General features: G+C 36.9%; 1 protein-coding gene and 1 non-coding gene across 3 annotated transcripts in view; one reads left to right on the plus strand and one right to left on the minus strand.

The window, feature by feature from the left end:
- The window catches only part of LOC150099427 (protein vein-like), a 384314-nt gene extending 368802 nt beyond the window's left edge, over positions 1-15512 (plus strand). For both annotated transcript variants that reach the window (XM_090403331.1, XM_090403332.1), the window contains exon 7: positions 13384-15512. The gene's annotated coding sequence lies outside the window, so the exon portion shown is untranslated. The remainder of the gene's footprint in view (positions 1-13383) is intronic.
- LOC150099428 (signal recognition particle RNA) lies at positions 6348-6645 on the minus strand. The gene has a single exon (XR_016549438.1).
- Positions 15513-17779: the final 2267 nt, after the last annotated feature.

Here is a 17779-nt window from a genome sequence, read left to right on the forward strand (position 1 = left end):
GAAAGCATCCACTTAAAACTCCATAACAGAACTATACAAAAAGACAGCAGACAGAAAGAAATGGCGAAAAAATTTTTTTGAGGAACTCAATCTGCCATGAGCTGAAGAGGAAGAAACCAAAGCTACAGGGAAAGTTTAACAAGAACAGGTATAGGTGAGAAAATGTTTTAGAGGTTACTGGTGAAGCTTAGAATTAGAGGAAATAGTACTGGAAAAGAAATTAGAAAATAATAAAGATGACAAGAAATGATGTCTTGTCATCAGATCTGACAAGACCTTCTTAAATTGTACAGGAGTTATAGAAAAGTAGTAGAAAATATGCAAAAGGAATGCAATTAGAAGCCCATATCAATAATGAGGTGGAAACAACTGTCAAAAACCTAAAATGTGGAAAGGACAGCTGGACAATTGGATATTTATAGTGATATTTGTCTAGCATTGCTCAAATTTATTATTATTTGGTAACCTCCATGGAGTCAACAGACTCATCGTGGGAGTGCCACTCAACCAGGAACATGTCTATCATGATGAGCTTTGAAGTTATTTACACTACCTGCACTCAGGCAATGCATTCCAAACAGTAACAACACTCCACCTAAAAAATCTACTCCTCACTCCCTTCTTCACCACATCTCTATACAACTTCTAGGGATGGTTTCTTGTTCTTCCCATTTTATCATCCACTCTTTTTATAATTTATTCTGTATTAATCTAATAGAATCATATGACTATTAAAATTATTAATATTAATATATGATTATTAATTAAAAGAAACTTTAATAAATACTTCCTATATTTCGGCAATGTCACCTTGCCATCTTCATGGGAACATACAAATATGACACGTGCACGCAGGCACTACAAAAAAGCAAATGAGGCAGAAGATAAGAAACTATTATAAGAGACCCCCCCCCCCCCCGGAATATATGGACTTCCAAAAATTTATAAACAAAATGTGGCATTACATCCCATAGTGGATGGCATTGATTTCCCCCACATATAAAATAGTCAAACATTTAGCCAAAGTGCTCACACACTATACTGGCAACACACCATCACACATAAAAAACTCAGCCCACTTCAAAGCCAGTATAGAAAACCTCTCACTCCAACATACTGACATAATGGTCAGTTTTGACGTCTCCTCCCTATTCACAAATGTCCCACGCAAGGAAACCTTAGAGCTCATCCAAGCCAAATTTCCTCCCGATATCTCAGCCCTATTTCAGTTCACAATGACCTCAGGCTATTGCGTTTGGCAAGGAAAATTCTACAAACAGATAGAGGGGACAGCCATAGGTTCACCACTCTCCCCACCCTTGGCCAACTTCTTTATGGAGACTTTTGAAGAGAAAGCCTTAAACTCTGCCCCACAAAAACTCATTTGGCTTCGCTCCTTCTTAACACACTTAAACAACCAACACCCCAGAATCCTGTTCACCTTGGAAAAAGAGGAAAACAACAGCCTCCCATTCCTAGAAACTCTAATCACGCACCAGCGTGATGGATCCTTGGCTTTCTCTATTTATAGAAAACCCACCCATACAGGCAGATACATTCACCAGAAATCCCCCCCTTCACAACAATATGGGGTTATTAAAACACTATATAACAGGGCAAAATTAATCTGTTCAGGTGACAATGCCCTAACTATGAAACTAAACCACATCCTTAAAACTTTCTTAGTCTATGGCTACAACCTCAAAAAATATTAAAACCAGCAAACCACAACCCCCCCCCCCCCCCTTCACAATAAAGATTAGACTATATTTATCACCATTCCCTACATCCGGGGCACCTCGGAAAAAATAACCAAAATCCTTAAAAAAAAAAAAAAAATGACCTGACTTCTTGTTACAAGCCATATAAAAAATTGGCATCCCTTATCTGCTCTACCAAAGACCAACCACTTCCCCTAGACCTACCTGGGGTATACCAGGTCCCTTGCAGCTATAAACTATCCTACTCTGGCCAAACAAGCAGGACAGTGAATATCAGGATTGCGGGACACAAAGACTACATCCGGTTTCACCAGTATAGCCACTCTGGACTTGCAGACCATGCTCTGGATACCCACCACAGAATACGTTGGAAGAAAGCCAACGTAATACACCGCAGCAAGTTTAAGTATGAAAGATTATTCATAGAATCTGCCTCAGCTCTAAAAAACGTTCAAAACCTCAATAAATTTGAGTGCATGAGACTGCTCCAAATTTGGGAGACTTACATCATGAGAACATCAGCCCAACGGCCAAGACAACTCAATATAGCCTGCTGGGGGCACCATCAGGACTTTAGGAACAACAATAGTTTCTTATCTTCTGCCTCATTTGCTTTTTGTAGTGCCTGCATGCACGTGTCATATTTGTATGTTCCCATGAAGATGGCAATGTGACATTGCCGAAATTTAGGAAGTATTTATTAAAGTTTCTTTTAATTAATATTCCAGTATACGTTGTAAATTCCTTAAATAATTTAGAGTCATGTGTTGCCAATGTATAAGCCTTTCTACAAGAATTAATAGAATCATATAACTAACTTGAAGGTCTCTATCATATCTCCTCTTTTAATCCTATCCCTTGCAGCTGTAAACTGTCCTACTTTGGCCAAACAAGCAGGATACCAGGATTGCGGAACACAAAGACTACATCCGGTTTCACCAGTACAGCCACTCTGGGCTTGCAGACCATGTAGTTTACATTCTCTGAAAGACTCTTCATAACCAGCACTCCAGAGTTCTGATATCACTTTGATTATTTGTCTTTGGACCCTTTCTAGTGTTTCCACATCACAACGAAAACTAGGTGACCAAATCGGAGAACAATAGTCCGTGTGTGGTTTGACCAATGTCTTATATAGATGCATCACCACCTCCTTATCTCTACATGTCAATGTACTTTTTATCATAGTAGCAATATTATGTGCAGTCTTTGCAACATGTGCAATGTACCCTCGGAACTTCAGTCCACTGTCCACAATCACTCCAAGATCCTGAATCGCATCCACTTCCTGATGCACAGCTCCATCAATACAGTATATTGCCTTATATCTCTGTATTCCAAAGTGTAACACCTTACATTTATTAACATTAAAACTACAAACCCACTCATTTGTCCAAGCTAAAAGTCTATTCAAATTTTTCTATGGAGAATTAACATCAGCACTACTCCTGATAATTCTACCTAACTTTGCATCATCAGCAAACATTTGAAAATTCTCAGTCAATATCATTAACAAACAAGTTAAACAGTAGGGCCCAAGAACAAGAAAACCCTGAGGCAAGCTGCTGATCACCTTCCTTTTCTGAGACACAGCTCCATCATACACAACTTAGTTTCATTCAGAGAGCCAATCTCCAATCCATCCACCAATATATATCTATTCCTATCCTCTGCAGCTTTTACACCAACTTATCAGGTGGTAATCTATTGAATGCTTTTGCAAAGTCCAAGAATATCACTGTATATGATTCTCTCTTATCCAACACATTCATCACCTTATCATAAAATATAAGCAGTTTGATAAAACAAGACCAGTCCTTCACAAACCCATGCTGACTGACATAGAGAATCTTATGTTCATCAACCCAATTCTGTATTCTATTTCTAACCAATTTTACCAACAATTTGATTACAACTGCAGATATACATATACAGAAAAGTCTATAACTGGAAACTTCTGTTTTCGAACCATGCTTGTGGAGGGGATTATTTTGCCTTCTTTCCATACCTTAGGAACTTGACCCACATTGACTATATTATTGCTAGGGATGTTTCCTCACTGGTGCAAGACACTAGAGTGTACAGTAGATTTGCAAGTGGAAGTGATCACCATTTAGTCTTGAGTAGTATAAAATTGAATTCCATATTGAAAATAAGAACATTTAAGAAAGTTTTAAAGCTAATAAAATCGAGCAGCTCTCAGATGTGAACTGTAGACTAAAATACACAAACATTATTCAAGAAAAAATGAAATAGGTTTTGAACAGGAACCAAACCTTGGAGGTTCAGTGGCAAATTCTAAAATAAACATTGATTGATTCAGCCAGAGAGGCATGTGGTGAGGTTGCCTGCAAGGATAGAATAATGAAAACTCCATGGTGGACACAGGAAGTTAAAGAGGTAGTGAAGGAAAAGAAGAAAGTATATAAAAAGGTCTTGGCAAATAAGTCCGCATGTGCTATTAGAGAATACAGAGACAAATGTGAGAAAGCTAAACACTGTATAAAACTAGCTAAAGAAAAGTCATGGGAAGACTTTGGTAAGAATATAGAAAATAAATATCAAGAAGGCAGCAAGATGCTGTGGTGGTTGTTGAAAAAGTTCAAATATAGAAAAAAGAGTGCTGTAAAAGGAATTAGAGATGACATGAAAACTGGAGAAAAGATATCCTTGATGTATGAAGTAATTACTTTGAAAAATTGCTAAATGAAACAATCAATAATAGCACAGTGGTAAAAAACTCTCAACAGGCATGCAATCAGGAATGCATATCCATAGAAAGAGCCATCAAAAGTCTTAAACGCGAAAAGGCAGCTGAAGTAGATGATATTTGACCAGAAATGCTCAAGTATGGAGGTACATAGTTCAGAAGGCTGGGACAGAGGGATGAATTCCAGATGAGCTCTCATAGTACTCATATATAAAAAGGGAAATAAAAACTGAATGTGAGAATTACAGAGATATTTCCCTACTGAGTGTTCCTGGTAAGATTTATGCAAGTATACTTAAGAAATGGTTGAGAAAGATTGTGGAAGGGAAGCTTGGTGAAGAACAAGCTTGATTCAGGCCAAATAGAGGCTGTCAGGATCAGATTTTCACTTTATGACAAATAGTTGTGAAATCATGGGAATATAACAAAGATCTGTATTTAAGTTTTGTGGATCTGGAAAAGGCATACGAAAAGGTGCCAAGAGAGAAGCTATTCAAAATAGCTACAGTTATATGGTATTAATGGGGCATTATATCGAGCAATACTTAGTCTTTATTATTATTATTATTATTATGGGCAACTCTAAGGAGTCGACAGCTCATTGAGGGAGGCCCTAACATCATGTCAAGAACAACTATTCGACATTCACACAGTATCTATCATACCTCGCCTTGAACTCATGCACGGTCATAGCACCCACAATAGACTCTGGAAGCTTATTCCACTCATTCACCACTCTCCAAGTAAAAAACCTAGCTCTAACACCCCTGCTAACCACATTCTTGCCCAGCTTCCATGTATGGCTCCTAGTCCTCCCACCACCAGTCCTGTTCTCAAAAATATCTTCTGGATTAATCTTATAGAAACCCTTTAGTAATTTGAATGTTTCAATCATATCACTCCTTTTCCGCCTATCGACCAATTTTTGCAACCCACAAATCTTCAACCTGTTCTCATAAGGTTCATTCCACAGGCCTGCTATCATCTTGGTCACTCGTCTCTGGATCCTCTCCACCTCCTCCCCATCAAGAAGAAACCCTGGCGCCCACATCTGGACACAGTAGTCTAGATGTGGTCTTATCAAGGCTGGATACAGAGGAAAAATAACTTGTTTCTCTCTGCTTGTTAAAGTATTTTTCAGAAGCCAAATGATTTGATGAGCTGATTTAGACACTTTTGCAATGTGCTCCCTAAACTTCAATTCACTATCCACCAACACCCCCAAATCCCTGGCCTCATCAATCTCCTGGAGTACGGTTCCACCAATGTGATATACTGCTGCTAATCTTTTCACCCCAAAATGCATAACTTTGCCACATTGAATTGACATCCATTTTACCTAGCCCAGTCCTCCAAACTATCCAAATCATCCTGCAAAAATTTTGACATCCTGATGCACTCACAATTGCTCTACCCAACTTTGCATCATCAGCAAACAAGTGAACACTTCCTCTCAGATCCTTTCCTATATCATTGATGAACAAATTGAAAAGTAGTGGTCCAAGAACAGAACCCTGCAGCACACCACTAGTCACAAGCCATCTTTTGGACTCAACTCCACAAATTCAACACCACTCGTCATGCATAACCCACGAGATAAAGTCATTTGCAATTATGGCCCTCCTTCTAAACACTTCACTGTCATACCGCAGCAAAAGACTAATCATCCTAACTCTCTCACTCTTTTCTTTTGCTACCTCAAACAATTCATTCTGATCCTCTATCATTTCCATTTTATCTCCTTTCAAATCATTCATACCTGCAACAACTATCATTTCTTTCACCCTTTCCTTTTGCTCTCTAATAGACTCACTCACGTCCTTGATAGTTGCACCAGGTTGGTACGATTTTGTCAAATCCTCTACTAACACACCTTGTACTAACGAATCTCCATACAGCACTCGCTCCTTCAAAAAAATAAATGAGTTTGGTTATGTTGTCCTGGCTATTCCTCAATGCCTATTCACAGACTCGATCCCACTACTGCACGACGCGGAAGCTTTTGCCTACTGCATTTCCGCCCTGGGCCGATTCGCTTCTCGTTAGACAACCTGGTGGCTCTGAGCTCCCTCGAAGTCATCATATTGACGCCATGCTTAGTGCAGACATCTGATCGACATAGGAATGTTGGGAAACAGATCTCTAGTTCTCAAACCATCCACCAGCCCAAGCCTCCTAGTAGCTAGATTACAAGAGACAGCCACGACTCCCGGCATTTGGCTTATAAGTCAGCAGTTAAAATTGATGGACGTACAGGAAGATGGTTTAATGTTAAATCTGGTGTCAGACAAGGCTGTACATTATCCCCTCTGATTCATTATCTATATGGATTACATTATGAAGGAAAGTGGTATTAAACCTGATATCAAAATTGGAGGTGTTAATCTCAGTTCTTTGCTTTATGCATATGATGTTATACTTCTAAATAAGTTTGCTACAAACCTGCAAGATTCCCTGACTAAATTAAATAACTGTTAATAGATATGGTATGAAGGTCAGCAATAACAAGACAAAGACAATGAAAAATAGGTAGAAGCATTGAAAATATCAACTGCATTGTGAATGGAGAAGCTATAGAGCAAGTAAAACATTTCAGCTTCTTGGCACAAGAAGCTGAAATGTGATAAATTAAATATAGAAATATGGTAAATTAAATATGGAAATAGACAACAGAATCAACAAACCTGGTATGGTAGGAAGTCAAATGGAATAAGGGAGAAATTAATCAAAGCACTAATTAGCTATATACAAGACAGTGTTCAAGCCAATTTTAACTTATGGATCTGAGAGCTGGGTTAGAAGTAAAACATTTCACCAAAGACTAGAGATTGTAGATATGAGATTCCTGGGAAAATTAGGGGCATGAACAGATGGAATAAATAGTAACATCATATTAAAAACAAGGATATTATGAAAGAACTTTAATGTTAGCATCCTGGAATGTGTTCTCTTCTTCTTTGGTGCTTCAATCCGAAAATTGGTAAATATAGCAGCACATTACAACATCCTGTCTTGTGACTTCCTTTTTATCTCTTCATGGAATGTGTTAACAGAGCTAATTTCAGGTGGTATGGTCACTTAAACAGAATGGGAGAGGAAAGATTAGCAAAACAAGTTTTATCTGCCAGATTGATAGGAAAAAGACCCAGAGGAAGACTATAACTTGGGTAATAATAATAATAATAATATTATTATTATTATTACCCAAGACCCAATGGAGTCAAAGACTCATCCAGGAGGTCATATTATCAAACACACAGCTCATCATACCGTGCTTTAGACACACCCAAATTCTCTGCAGACACCTTACTCTCAGGCAAGGCATTCCAATCATTCACAATTCTCCATGAAAAAAACCTGCTTCTCACTCCCCTATTCACATCCTCCTTATACAGCTTCCAGGGATGACCTCTGGTTCTCCCCTGATCTCCCACTATTTTCTGTAGAACCTCTCCAGCATTGATCCTATAACAACCTCTTAATAACTTATAGGTCTCTATCATATTTTCCCCTTCTTCTCCTGTCCACCAGACTCTGCAAGTTGCAGCTTCTCAATCTTTCCTCATACTCGACATTCCAGAGGTCAGAAACTACCTTCGTAGGTTGCCTCTGGACCCTCTCCAACATCTCTTCATCCTTCTGAAAACTAGGTGACCAAATCTGGGCACAATACTCCATGTGTGCCTAATCAAAGCCTTGTACATGGAACAAGAATCTCCCTACTTCTACAAGTCAATGTCCTCCGTCATTTCCAGAAGCCTTTGTCTTGTCTTCACAATTTTGGCTATGTGTCCCCCCTAAAGTTCAGATCCTTATCCACAATCACCCCCAGATCTCTTATTTCATCCACCTACAACAATATATCCTCACCAACCATAAATTCTGCATCCCATTTTTTGTTTTCCAAATTTAAAAACCTTACATTTTGCAACATTGAACTTGCATCCCCATTCCCAATCACTCAATTTATTCAAGTCTTCTTGTAAGGCCACAACATCCTCTCTACTCTTCATCGTTCATCCCAACTTTGCATCATCTGCAAACAACTGAATATCTCCATCCAAATCTTCACCAATATCATTAATATACATTAATTATATACATTATGGATATCGCTCTCCCATACACAACTTGTTGATACCTATCAGATATCCAGTCTCCAATCCAGTGCACCAATCTAACATCCAACCCCATCCACTTCTATTTCACTATCAACTTATCATGCAGTAATCTATGAAAAGCCTTTGCAAAACCTAAGTATATTACTGTGTATCCTTCTCCTTTGTCCATGGAAGCAGTCACCTTATTGTAATAAATAAGTAGATTACTAAAACATGACTTCCCTTTAGCAAATCCATGCTGTCCATCAGAGATAATACCATTGTTTTCAACCTAATTCTGGATCCTAGTTCTCACAAGCTTCTCCAACAACTTAACTACAACAACTGACACGCAGATAGGCCTATGGTTTGATGCTTAAGTTCTATCACCTCCTTTATGAAGTGAAACAATCTTGCCCTCCTTCCACTCCTAAGGAACTTGATCGAGTGCAAGACTCGTATTAAAAAAATATGTCAAGGCCGGCATCAACTCCCTGGCACATTCCTTCAGAATACGTGGTGATATATTATCAAGTCGAACAGCCTTATTTACATCTAGTTTGCTCAACTCCCCATATGCCTATTGCTTACTTACAGTCAGTCTCTCTTCACCATCATCAACTGCTCTTAATCTCTCCATGAAGTCACATTCACAAGATTGAAAGACCTTTATGAACTGCTCATTAAGTATCTCCACCACACCTGCAACAGCTGTCTTTACACCATTTTCTTCAATCAATGTTATCCTTCCATAATCATTCTTTCTTTTGCTGGCTACATATCGAAAGAACGTCTTAGGATTCTTTTTGGCTTCATTAGCTAACTGCTGTTCATACCTCTCTTTAGCTACCCTCACCAACCAAGTCGCCTGCCTTGCCTGGTCTTTGTAGTCCTCATGGAATTGGTTATTTCCATTTCTCTTATGCCCTCCATAATGTCATTTTTCTCTGTATCACATGCTTAATTTCTTTATTCTTCCATTTCACAACTACCTTATTTAACCTTCTCACCCTTGGAATACATTTAGACATTGCATCTACTAGACAGTTTTTGAAAATCCCTCAAGCTGTATTGATCTCTTTTCCAGGTAACTCCTCATTCCATGCTACACCTGCAAGCTGTCTCCTGAGCAGAAGCATGAGGCTATGGCCAATGTGGCCCTGCCATAGGCGCTAATTTTACATAGGTGCAAAAATTGAGCTTTTAGTTTTTTTTTTTTTTTTTTTTTAGAATGCTGCAATTTTCTTTCCTGGCCATAGGTGCCAAAAATTCCTCAAAACGTCTCTACTCCTGAGTTCTTCATAATCACCCCCCTTGTAGTTCCACATATACCCTTTTCTTACAGAGGTCCTCACACTGCTGGTAATCAACCAGGTAATCACCTTATGGTCACTCTCACCAATTGGCAGGTGATTTGACACTTCATTTATAATTACATCCTCTAATGAGATGACCAAATCCAAGACCCTCAATCCTCGTGTGCACTCTGTTACATACTGTCTGAGGTAGTTATCCCTCAAAAACTCAAGAAACTCATTTTGTGTACTTCCGGTTGCTATCTCATCATTCCAGTCTATATTGCCATAATTAAAATCGCCTGTAATGATCACTCTTTTCTTATTTGCTTGGCTAATTTGATTATACATTTCATAGTCACTACCATCCACATTTCCTGGTCTATAACAACATCCAACCAAGTATTTCATTCCATTCACCTGTATCTCACACCATAGTGCTTCAAAATCACTGGCACTATTTCCCTCTTGCATCTCTACTTTGTATGGACATAACTCTTTCTCTATCATCAATAGCACTCCCCCTCCCTTTTTACCCCTTATATCCTCACAAAAAACATCATATTCTTCCATCTCTATTCCTGTCAGAATGTCATCCTCATCTAACCATGTCTCACTTCTTCCAACAATTTTTAGGTCAACAGACTCGATTAGTGCAACCATTTCATCTGCCTTGTTTCTTACACTTCTAGCATTTGTATATAAACACACAGCTCATTCCTGGATCTACATCTAGTTCCACTGATAACACTCATTCGATGTGATCTCTCCATGCTCGACCAGGGCCATTTCCCTTTCTGCTTACAGAAAGATTACAAGCCGTTTATCACATTGATGGCACTGTACTCCAGGAAATAGATGAATCTAGAGATCTAGAGATTTAGAGATTTAGGGTGGTAGACAGAGACTTAAAGTTTAGAGGACATATTGCTAAGGTAGTTAAGATAACACATAAGATTAGTTGGCTAGTGAAGAACACATTAACAAGTAGATATAAGGAAGTTGTAATTCCTCTTCATAAAGCCTTGATATGCCCACATCTGGATTACTATGCTCATGTCTAGTCCCCTGGGTCTCTTGGGGACTTGGAAGCTGTTGAGAGGATTCAGAGGAGAGTGACCGGGATGATGAGTGGCCATGGAATGTACCCTATGAGGATAGATTGAAGGTGTGCAGATTGCAGAAGTTGTTGATAGGAGAAAAATACGGGATATGATAGAAACATTTAAGTTGCTTAAAGATTATAGGATAGATGCTGGAGAAATGTTTCGGCATTTGGCTAGAGCATTGGTTCCCAACCAGTGGTATGTGTGCTTCCGGGGGTACGTATTATTGACTTTAGACATTATTGATGCGTTATTAGTTGTTATTGAATGAGTATAAGTAAGCGTGTTACATTAAGATAGGCACTGAACAAAAGTGTCAGTATTTAAAAACAAGGATTACAATTTATAGAAATAGGTTTAAAAGGGGTACACGAGCAGCAAAAGGTTGGGAACCACTGGGCTAGACGGACCAGAACAAGGGGTCATCCCTGGAAGTTGAATAAAGGTATGGTCAGTAAGGGTGCAAGGACTGGATTTTTGCTTGGAGAGTGGTGAATGGGTTGCCATAGTCAGCTGTGAGTGCTTTTTCTGTTAATGGGTTCAAGGAGAGGTATAATAGATTGTGTGGATATTGTGTGGATTTGGGTCTCCTGCAATGAGTCTTCTGACTCCATGGAGGTTCCCGTATAATAATAATAATACATAACTTTCTAATATCTTTCAGAAAGCCAGTTTCCTCACTAACTGAATAATCAGATTGATAAAATTCATGTTAAATATCCACTTATCATGCAGAACCCTATCAAATTCCTGTACAAAATCTAGAAAAATGACAGTGTGCCTTTCCTTCATTCCACTGTTCTTGTTACTTTATTATAAAAGGCATTCTGATTACTAAAACAACAATGTCCCGTAAAAAATCCTTGTTGGCCTGCATAAACAACACAATATTAACCTTTATTTCTACAATTCTGTATAAAAGTTCCTACCAATTTTCACAAAATCTTAACAACTTTCAGGAAAATAAAAACCCCTCTATATAGTTTGATGCCTCCATTCTATCCCCACCCTTATGCAGTGGTACAGTCTTACCCTCTTTCTACTGCTTATAATTTACCCATTTCAAGATTTTTATTAAACAGCCAGGTTACTGATATCTAGAGTGTGCTTGGTATTCAGAATACATTCTCTTCATTTAAATAAATCCATATAAAGTAAATGAATACATAAAATATAAATAAACATATAAGCATACATAATCATAATCATGTATTCATTCATAATCATAATTGTATTTGGTCCTCTGGTTTTCATGGTGATGAAGAATATATTGGAAAGGGTCTATAAAAAGACTGACTGGCCTTTGGAATATGAGGACAGATTGTAGGAATGCAATTTGCAAAGTGTTGTGAATAGGAGGAAGAAAGGGGATACGATTGAAACATTTAAGTTGGCAAAGAGTTATAAAAAGGGTTGTGGCAAAGAACAAGGGGACATACCTGGAAGATAATAAGAAGAGTGTGAGGCAAGGGCATAAGGAGTACGTTCTTTGCATGGAGAGTGGTTGGTGAGTATAATGCATTGCCTGACATTGTAGTGAATGCAGATACATCAGAGAGTTTAAAGCATGGTGTGATGAGCTTTGTTTGCAATGGTGTTTACCTCCAATGGAGTCAATGAATCTTGACTCCATTGGAGGTCTGGCGTTAATAATTATTACTAGGCATCACTAAACTTATCCGTTTTCTTGTTCATTCTAAAAATTCCATCTTCTTGTAAATTATTTCTGGTGTATTGCTACTGACCACCTAGATGAGCTATGAAACAACAAACTTCCACTAATATCAGATTTTGAATATTTTAAAATTCTTACTTATTAGGTCCTTCAATGATGAAAATAAATTGAAAGAACTGTAATGTCTGAAAGTGAACCATTTATGGCTTTTCATTGATTCCCAGTCATTTTGACTCTTCCAACAATAATTTGGAGCTGAATTGAAACTGGATTATTGTCTCTTCTGTAATCCACATGGTGGATTACAGAAGAGAAAATAATCCAGTTTTATCTGAGATAAATCCTATATTACCACCTTTCAAAAGGTGGTAATATAGGATTTATCTCAGTGGATTAACCTATAAGAGAGAGCCATATTTTCTGCTCACTAGCTTTTTTTAGTATTGAATAATGGATTATGTAGGTGGCATTTTGAAAATGCCATCATATCTGAATATCAAATGCCATTGAACTAAGATATGTGAGTATAATTCAAGTGATGTAGAGCCATCAGTGAAAATGGAGACTATGTTCAGGAACAGTTTTCAATTATGTGAAAATTTTCCTTCAAATTTCAATTTTAGCATGGTTGAACTGTTACTTCCAAGCTTATTTTCATATATGAGATAGTTGCAAAAATGATCTTATACTAGTAATTTTAAGTATTTTAAAATTTTAATATAACCTTCTTAATTTCTTATTTCATTCAAAATAAATTATATTTATTATCTTTTCAGGTCATTTATATATGCCTTCTCTTCATCCTACCAGTTGAGATCAGTGAAGCTTATAAATGTTCTATATTATTGCAAAAAAAGAATGTCTGTGAAGAGAAATCTACTGCCTTCTTATTCATAGTCATTTCGTAAAATCAAACAAACAAAAAAAGAGTTATTGGATATTTGAAAATAACTGCAAGAAATTGATAGTGAAGTTATGACTAATGGCAAGATTTAAAATAATGTTTCTCATAGTTTGAAGAGAAATAGAAAACTTTCCTTTTACATTTCAAATAATTCCAAAGAAGGAAATAAAAGAAGGGTGGGAAAGGTTTATTTCTACTTTATTCAGAAATATGACTAAATAATTAATCTTTTATGAGAATATCTTACATCAGAGAGTTGTATATATTTCAACTGGCAAGAGGCAAGTATTAGAGTGATATCTGCAATCTTTATTGCAAATGCTTTCAAGTTACTTATAGAATAAAAAGTGGAACTGTAAAAGTTAGATGTTCTGATTTAATAATTTCAGGGGAATTTTGCTGAGATTTTGCAAGAAAGAAAGCAGTAAACAGTGCCAAGATATGCATGAATCTACATGTGTGTGTGTTTGTATATTCAACTCCCTTTGTTTGCTATGGAAGCTCAGTCCCAAACATAATAACAGACTGCATTACACCTTTCAGCAGAATTTGAATATTTTCAAAAGTTATGTCATATAGTGGGGATTGGACATTGAATAACATTGTGTGTATAATAAAACATTACCTCTTAAATGAAAAATACATTTATGTACATTTATTAATATGATCCCCCCCACCCGAACATTTCTACATCATTTCATGTTTCATTGTGTTCAAGTTCAGTTGTCATGTGTTGCTTTCATAATGGAATGCATAAAATTTTTATTTAAAAGTGTGAGGTGAAAGGTGCATGCCAATTCCTATAATTCATCTACAGCATAAGCCTGCTATTGTGTATACCATCGCTGGAACTAGAAAAGAGAAAAGTTTTGATATGTACCTAAATTGACTTTTCATCAATTCACAGAACCATTTCTTATATTCCCATGGAAATTTACACAGTATCCTTATGACCTATATTTAGATACAAAGTGACATAGGAAAGTATTATATGTCAAATTGATATTGCAAAGTGTGTCACTGTGGTGAACACTGGAGGTATGAAGATTTCAATACTAAACAACATACAACCTCTACTGTACATAGATGGATGTATATTTAATGTGAATTTCACCTATATATCATAGGTGTGACCAGCTAGCTGTCTTTGTAAGAGACTTTAAAGGGTTGAAATTCATTGTGAATTAAGCTGCGTAATATATTTCTGTATTATTTTAACTTATTGAACTGACTTGTTTTATGTTGTTTTATTATTTTTTTCTTTATACATGGAAGGATTTCTCCCTTAACATTTGTGCGTATATGGTAGTGGCAGCTATTTCTGAGCTGAAGTATGTGTGTGAGTGATAAAATGTTTTTTTAAAACAGTATTTAAGATAGTTCTGATGAACACTCATCCTTACTGCAGTGTATTGTATGGAAATGACTTACACAGCAAAGAGTAAATAATTTATTTAATGTTTCTATGAAGTGGTACATAAAAGTGCAAATCCAACAACAAGGTTGTGACATTTGATAATTTTTATTCTTCACAGTTTAATGAATTGTGGCTTTTAATTATTTTGTATATTAATTCTTGAGTCTTAGGGACAATTAAATAAGTGTAGTACTTTGTGAGCTTAACTCTTGCATGTATAGTTATATGACTAATTTTATTATTTAAAATCAGACTATATTTTTTTATCATTTGGGTAATAATGTAGAAATTTTTACAGCAGGCAGTGGATAATTTTATATTAACATTATATTTTATATGGATAAAGAATGTCTTAGAGAAAAACTGAACAGAGAGATTCAACCTAAAAGTAGAAATTTGAAAAGCAGAAATAAGTTTATTGTTTATCACATAAAATGGTCTGACATAGCTAAAAACAAATAAATATGCAGTTAGTTGTTTAACATATAGCTTATTATTTATATCATGAAATTCACAGCTAAGCCACAGCTAAGTAATAACATGTAAGTGTGAACAGAATTAAATATGTATGCATAAATGACAAGATTGTAAGCAGATGAAATAAATTATGAAGATAATCTGTTTGTGATCTTATTTTAATATTTTCATACAAGGGGAATTAAAAATTCAAGGAAAGCAAAAAATAAACTCTTTGATCACTGCTCTCATAAATACATTATGTTTGCCAAGTACTATTCACATATATTATTATTATTACGGGCAACTCCAAGAAGTCCTTAGACTCATCGAGGGAGGCCCTAAACATCATGTCCAGAACAACTATTCAGCATCCACACAGTATCTATCATACTTTGTTTTGAACTCACTCACTCACTCACGGTCATGGCACCCACAACAGACACTGGCAGCTTATTCCACTCATTCACCACTCTCTAACCAAAAAACCTAGTTCTAACACCCTTGCTAACCAGACTCTTTGCCCAGTTTCCATGGATGAACCCTAGTTCTCTCACCACCAGACCTTCTGAAAAATTTCCTCTGAATTAATCTTGTAAAAACCCTTCAGTAATTTGAATGTCTCAATCATATCACCCTTCTTCTGCCTATCAACCAATTTCTGCACCCCACAGATCTTCAACCTGTTCTCATAAGGTTCATTCCATAGACCAGCTATCATCTTGGTCACTTGCTTCTGGATCCTCTCTGCCTCCTCCCCATCAAGAAGAAACCCTGGTGCCCAGATCTGTTATATACTAAAAGTGCTTCAATTCAAATAATTATTTTACTCTCTTACCTATTCATCTTATAGATATTTTTCTGCAGATGATATTTATAAACTGACTTTACTACATTCTACTTTATATTGCAAGTCTTGTAACATTAACTGCAGTGAAATACACATTTCATTTCAAGGGACATATAGGAGATAACATGATAGTTTAATATCAGGAGTTGGGGAAAAAGGAAACCATATGAATAGGACAGGTTATAATGGATAGGAGTGGTTATAGACCTAAAAATGAATTACTGTTTTTGTTTCCTCTTTACGAATGCTAAACTATCAGTGAAAAATTCCGTATCCAAGCGAGCGAAAAAACAGCTACCGAAAAGGTGATGAACTACAGCAATGTGAAATCCATGTTGATGGCAGTGTAGGAAGAACCATTGTTTGTTTAACTCGAGTGTCAAGTGCTTTTATGAGATGTTTATTTGCCAAGGTATGAACGTAGCGAGATGACACAGAGGATAGGCTAGTGAGTGGGGGGAGTAGGGGGGAGGAGGAAGAGCATTGATATCCTAAAGTCAACAAAACAAGCCAATTTGCATGTTATGATGATTACTGTGTAGCTATTATGTAGTTTGGAGGGGCCCGTATATTTATGTGGTCAATACAGGATGAGGTAATTGTATTTTCGACTATCTCTTCTCCTGTATATGACTGTATGGATGTGGTCATGTTATATGCTGATATGAGGTCTAGGCAATAAGGGAGATGAAATGGTTTCACTGATTGAGTTTATTCGCCCCAAAATCATTGGAATAAGTGAAACATGGTTGAATGAAGTTGATATTCTAATGGGAATAGATATGGAAGATACGGTACTTTTCGTGAGGATAGAAAGGACAAGAAAGGGGGAGAAGTGCTGATGATGATAATAGCAAGGGAATTATGACTAAGTAAGGTAGACATGAAAGAGGGAAATAGTGGCAATGGTTATGAGGCAGTATGGTGTAATGTGGAGGTTGACAGGAAGACATATTTAGTTGGATGTTGCTATAGCCCAGGGAATGTGGAGGGTAGTGATGAAGAGATGTATAAACAACTTGGATTAGTAAAAAAAAAGGAAGGGTAGTTATTATGAGTGATTTTAAATATGGAGTATAGATTGGAATGAAGAGAAAGTATTTGGGAATAAAGTGACCATGAAGTGATTACCTAGGTGGTTGCCAGCAGTGAGGACCTCTGTGAGAAAAGGGTATATGTGGAACTACAAGGGTGGTGATTATGAAGCACTCAGGAGACAGCTTGAAGGTGTAGCATGGAATGAGGAGTTAGCTGGAAAAAAGATCAATTCAGTTTGGAGGATATTCAAGAACTATCTAGTAGAAGCAATGTCTAAATGTATTCCAAGGGTCAGAAGGTTAAATAAAGTAGGTGTGAAATGGATGAATGAAGAGATTAAGCATGCGATACAGAGAAAAATGGCATTATGGAGACAGCATAAGAGAAGTGGTAATAACCAATTCCATAAGGATTACAGAGACTTGGCAAGGCAAGTGACTTGGTTGGTAAGGGTAGCAAAAGTGAGGTGTGAGCAGCAGTTAACTAATGAAGCCAAAAAGAATCCTA

The sequence above is a fragment of the Typopeltis vanoorti genome, chromosome 14 (assembly GCF_054136105.1).
Source record: "Typopeltis vanoorti isolate ZY-2024b chromosome 14, IOZ_Tvanoo_1.0, whole genome shotgun sequence".
In the NCBI taxonomy this organism is placed as follows: Eukaryota; Metazoa; Arthropoda; class Arachnida; order Uropygi; family Thelyphonidae; genus Typopeltis; species Typopeltis vanoorti.